This window comes from Anneissia japonica, unplaced genomic scaffold (genome assembly GCF_011630105.1).
Source record: "Anneissia japonica isolate Jap-2015-1 unplaced genomic scaffold, ASM1163010v1 scaffold287785_len535756_cov143, whole genome shotgun sequence".
Lineage (NCBI taxonomy): Eukaryota > Metazoa > Echinodermata > Crinoidea > Comatulida > Comatulidae > Anneissia > Anneissia japonica.
Window position 1 is genome coordinate 107,057 of NW_022696924.1, and position 6,343 is coordinate 113,399.

General features: G+C 34.2%; 1 protein-coding gene across 1 annotated transcript in view; it reads left to right on the plus strand.

Moving 5' to 3' along the window:
- Nucleotides 1-3,889: 3,889 nt before the first annotated feature.
- Nucleotides 3,890-6,343, plus strand: part of LOC117102173 (muscle M-line assembly protein unc-89-like) — a 58,688-nt gene continuing 56,234 nt past the window's right edge. Inside the window, exon 1 of the mRNA XM_033242388.1 lies at nucleotides 3,890-3,909. The gene's annotated coding sequence lies outside the window, so the exon portion shown is untranslated. The remainder of the gene's footprint in view (nucleotides 3,910-6,343) is intronic.

Sequence of the window (6,343 nt, forward strand, 5' to 3'; positions counted from 1 at the left end):
GGAGTTAGTGCTATCCCATTGTGACGTCGGGCACGTTGAAAAGTAAAAGACGTCTTCATTCGCTACCAGCACTTAGATTCACTTATTCATGGATTTGTTGCTATGGTGTTCGCCCTGCATACAAAAAGTTCCTAGAATTAGTCACGGTGGAGTTTTTTTATTTTTTATTTCATTCTTGATTAAATTCCGTTTTCTGTTATTATGTATAAAGTATTATAAATTGCATTACCGTATTAGGCCTAAATTATTTGTTTTGGAGGTTTTTTTCTCTCTGACTATCAGCAAGCGCGTAGAATCTAAGTGAGGCTAAGTACTGAGAGCCAATCGAACAATAGTAAGCGAAAGAAAGCAGCAAGAATTTTATGCTGGTTTTGATACTTACGTGGCCAATCAGTCGACACATTATTATAATGTAGTATCTTATAAAACTTCAGAACTCTCGACATCAATTTTTGTTTCAGTTTGTAATATCAGTAATTTAATTTCCCTTTCCAATCTTAACATTCAATTGCAATCGCCAAGGCCATATAATTGTACGGCAATAAAATAACTTTATGAAAATAAGAATTCTAGCCTGTTTTATAGCTCAGCTTATGGATCTATAATATTATTGTATTATTTAAAACATTATTATATTGTATTACATTGAACACATTTTTTCATAGTATTGATAATACAGCATTAAACATCGGGCGGTTTGTTACAGAGCTGCCCTACAATTTGCTTACATTGGGGCCCAGCGTCCTCATCAAGGCCCCTCTTCCTGTCCAATAAATTGACAATACAGAGGCATAAAACCATATTCTCTTAAATAGTCCTTTATTGTTTTAATACATGTTATACGATGCTGACGATCAAATTCGGTGACAATGTGTAGACGATTTTTAGGTCATATAGGTCATGTGTGTGTCAGGTGCTACCGCCGCATTCATCTTTCTATAACGTTCGGGGTCCACCTTTCAAAGCGTTTTGACGCAAATGCAATAAATGCTATGCTTCGACGTCAGTCACCAAGATCGATTTCCGCTGTGAAACTCTTGAAACGAGACGCGTACACACAATCGTAGATAGGGCCTAAATAATATGCCCGGTGTTGGCGAGCTTTGCTGTTGAGCACCCTATCAAAAGATTGTGGAATAAATAAATATATTAAATTATGAAATTAACCTCAGACATCTGATAGGCATGTTTTTATTATTATTATTATTATTATTATTATTATTATTATTATTATTATTATTATTATTATTATTATTATTATTATTATTATTATTATTATTATTATTGTTATTATTATTATTATTGATCATGTTTTAGACTAGCACGCTTCAAAAGCAAACACAGGGGGATTGGCGCAAACGCTAGCCGCAGCTGTTCCTCTTATTGTCTCATTCCCTTACTTGTGAAATAGTAAGTTTAGCTGCACTGAAGGCCGCAGCAGCAACTTTCGCATACGATTGTGTTGGCGTTAATTAGTATACTGTATTTCAAATGATTCACACTGAACATATTGAATATGGCGTCTTAACTTCTAGTGTGTACCAAGTTTGGAACCATGCTAAGTGCATGTTCCTCTATGCTAAATGTGAGCTTGAACGCTGTACGCGCTATTAACACGACCTAATTCAATTATGTTCCGTATAATAGACAATTGGCATATTATGATTTTAACCTAAAATATCATCTCCCTGTAACAAAACAAGTTCTCGTAATCTCGAAAGCCCCGATGAGGTTACGTTTCTCTATTCAGCGTTTATCGCTTCGGGTGTATGCACCTTTCAGACAAAGTTTTTTGACACTATTAAATCATGCTTAAATCATTGAGAAAATATCCTCCATGTTTAAATACGGTACACATTGGATTTTTGGTTAGGATTCATAACTGCCAATAATTACTGCCACAACATGACGCGTCGCATAAATGGGGCGGTCGGTTAACGCTATGTTGTAAGGAAACTAAGGTCTGAGTTCAAATCGCGCCTTTTTTTTTATTCATTTTTTATTTGTAAAAAGACACTTGAGAGCTGTTTGACAAAATAATTTGGAAGAGTTAATAAGATATATATTTTTTAATAATTAGAATGTTCATTTGTACAAAACTAATATGTGCTAAAATTGAAAAAGTAAAATGTCTTAAAATTAAAAAGAATAAGTAAAATTGAAGACGCGATTCGAACTCATGACCTTCGGTTACTTAAAACACTTCGTTAACCGATCACGTCATCTAGCCTATGCGACGTGTCATAATCATGGTAATGGCAGTAGGCCTTGCTGAAACCCCTGTTTTGTTTTTGTAAGTGTACGGGGCACCCTGCAGTCCAACTTAACAATAATTAGAATGATCATTTGTACAAAATTAAAATGTGTTGAAATTGAAAAACTAAAGTATCTTAAAATTGAAAAAAAATAAATAAATGAAAATTGAATAGGCGCCTACCAAGACGCGATTCGAACTCACGACCTTTGGTTCGTTAGTTAATCGATCGCGCTATAAATGCGACGTGTTCTATTAGTGGTAATGGCAGAAATGTACAGTCCTTGCTGAAACCCCTGCTTTGTTTTGTAGGTGTATGGGTCACCCTGGGGTCCAACTTAAAAAAAGGGCCATGAACGTTTGTTGGAAATCCCCTCTAGTTTATGTGTACAAAATTTTCTGCACGATTTTTTTTTTCAATATTGGCGGCGCGGACCTAAATAGATAATACAGTAGAACCACTATTAAGGGGACACCTTCGGGACCGAAAAAAGTGTGCCTTAATAGGCATAACCAAAAACATAAAATCTCCTTAATAGGGGTTTTTGGCATGTTTTTATATAACGTTAACATACATTGAGCTTTTTATTAAATGATCAAATAATTTCATATGGTTTCAAATAGTATAATGTGAATAATATGTATTTAATGTGTATGTGAAGGTAAACATATATTGGTTTATTTACAAATAACAACAATCACATTAGAGCTTATACAAAATATATGAAGAAATGATCAAAAAAGATCTTTTAATCAATGAGCCGAGTAGTCATAGAGCTCCTCATCGGAGCTAAAAAGATGTACACATCACACAAGTCTGTAGGCCATGTACAGGCCCGTATCCAGGGGGGGGGGGGTTTATGGGGTTTATGGTTCGGGAGAACCCCCCTTTTCTAGCAAACCCCCCTCTTTTCTGGCAAAACCCCCTCTTTAAATTTCCCAAATAAGTCCTCCAACCCAACTAATGCACTGCAGACCCACCCAGACACAGATATTTTCAAACATATCTGCTTTTATAGCATTATTTAAACATGTAAAGCACAAAAATTCTCGCGCTTTGGGGGTTTCGCCGACTTCACCGGGGCATTGACTTGGACCTCACGCCCAGAAACCCCCGCCCCTTGGAAGATCCTGGCTACGGGCCTGATGTAGCATACCAGCAGTAAACAGTCAACCATTGTGAAGTTTACAATCAGTGCATGTGACCAGGGAGTTGTTATTGCTATAAAAACTCCCTGGTGGGACAGGGACTAGACCCCACAGGGTCTGAATCAATCGAGGTTGTCATAAAAACGAATTGTTGGATCATCCGAGAAGGTGAATACGCATTGTGTTATGAACTGTTCAATTTGCTATGTTGGGCTGAAATAACAATAGGCTAAGAACACTGAACAGTGCAAGGGTCATGAGTTTCCTTACCAATCCATTTACGAGTTTTGCAATTACAACATTGATATTGAATCTGGGAGTTACGTAGCCGTCGCCAATACTAAATTCACTACATCCTGATACACGTACACGCGGTGCTAAACTTATGAGTACAAAAATTCATATTTAATGTTTGATGTTAAGTTAAGGAGACTTGCTCGGAAGTTGATAACAAGCTTTAACCATTTTACAGTCATCATCCATTACTTAGGTCAGGGAGGAGTAAGGTATGATCTTGTGATAGAACGAGGTAGATATTATTATTAAGATTCAGATATTTCATAATCAAAAGGCCATAAGTCACCCCTTTTAATTTATCGGATGCTATGTCCAAGCCCTTATAATATAGCGATTGCCCATGCACCACTTGCACAAGTCTGTATCAGAACTAAGAGGCCAGCCATAACTGGACTTTTCTGTTAATATTCCATGAATTTTGTTTTGTTTACTTGGTGAATTCCAAGTTTTTTAAAGATTTTTTTCTTTTTCCTTTATGGTTGGAATTTGGTAACTTACTTGACGATTTTGAATGAGCTATACAGATTTTTTTTTACTGAGATTTTGAGTTTTATCCCTATTCATATATTAATATCACACCTACCATATTTTATAGACCTAAATCGATTCTTTCACCACGAAATGTCTTCATTTTAAGTGTCAATTTACCAACGTATTTTTATTTCTGTTTCTGAAGCTTGTATTATGAAATCAATTTTTCATAACTGAACATTCCATTGGTCTATTATTATTCGAATTACCCAACCTATAATAGGCCAGAAATAGATTCCTGACTTATTAAGGGCGGGTTAACACTGTCGCACCCTTCTCTGTGGATGTCGGCTTGGGAGTAAATAAAAATCTAATAATGAGTGACTCGCCTCTTAGAATTGGAAAGCATATATCTTACAAATTATTGCTCTACTAAATAAAAACAGGTCGACAAAAAGGGTTTAGTTATATTTTACTACAGCCTATTTTATAAATAACATGATTGTGTGGAGGAAGGCACGAGTTTATGATCATATATTTGTCTATTCTGGTCACAACGTGATTCATCTTCCTGGCTACTCGGTGTACATAATGCCATTACAATAATCTACTGGAATTTCTCTCCCTTTTCAAATGGTTCCTCTGTTTTATGTTGTTTTATATCCATCTTAGTGATAGAATCGTAGTTATTAATTTAAATTAATTGGACAAATTTCCGTAGTCCCTATGTGACATTTATGATTAAATAGTCTAAGAGGCCTAGTCTTGCGATTTAATTAACGTTATAGGCTTATCAGCTTTTTAAAACTTTTTTTCGTTTCAGTAGTAGTAGTAGTAGTAGTAGTAGTAATAATAATAATAATAATAATAATAATTAATAATAATAATGATGATGATGATGATGAATGATGATAATGATAATGATAATGATAATGATATTGATAATAATAATGATGATAATAATAATAATAATGGTCGATTATAGAGCTCATATTGTACAGATTTTTATGCGCTGAACATAGGCCCCCTATGTGCCATAAAACACCATAAATTGTTAAGCCAATGCCAAACACTACCAGCCAATATCGACGGTCTATCTCTGTATTTGTACGGTATACTGCACAGAACCTCACATCAGTGCAGGCCCTTTTTTCAAAGACGTTTTGTGCACCGTCCATTTTTACCATTTTTTAATTTATTTCTTTATAATCAAATGATCAAAATTAGTGGATAGTTAATGAATTACTTATAATTGCTTATAAGTTAAAAATGTTTAAATTTACTTCAGTAGTTCAAACAGTAGCAACTGCAACTTTAGAAATAATTACAGAAAGAGAGGCATTCAGCCGAAAACCATAAATAAAACTTGATGGATTTATAATAATATAAATTAAAATATCTAATCAGAAATTAAATAATCTATTATGAAAATTAACAACGAATCTTAAGTAGAAGAGTTTTATGATATGATTGAAATTCGTTATGTCAAGAGTAGAAGAGGATTTAAGAAATTAAAATAATTAATTTGTTAAATCCGTTAATAGATTAATGGTTGACACGAAATCTTGACCATTTAGATAATTGGCATAATACCAGGCTTCATCTTTAGTTGCACAGCTTAAAATGAAGCACTTCCGCTAGCTTTCTAGCGTCAGTCATAAAGCGATAGAGGTCAGTGTCATAGAATACCTGGGGCTAGCATGCCATTGAATATTAATTTGATTAAAGCCTGCGTTATAATTTCTCTATGATCGTTGTATAATACACATAGAAAATAACCCTGACAAACAGGCATCACATTACCGTATTAAGTAGTGGTACAATAAATATAATATTAATATTATTTAATATTATAGAAGCGGTGGACATTTTTTTCATTCGTTTAACACTACTAATTCAACTGAACGAAAGAATACTGTTATATATTCTGACTCAATGATACTAAATGGTTACTAAATATCACCCTTTAAAAAAAGTATGGATATACCACTGATTATAATGAAGCAAAATGTCATGATACAGGTAGTATATGCTTCTTAAAATACAATATACGGCCTAGGTGTTAGTCCTATATGGGCATTAACAAAAGCATTGGCTCGAATCATACAACTAATAGGCTTTTTATCTATTGGTTTATATATATATATATATATCTGTGTCTTATACACATCT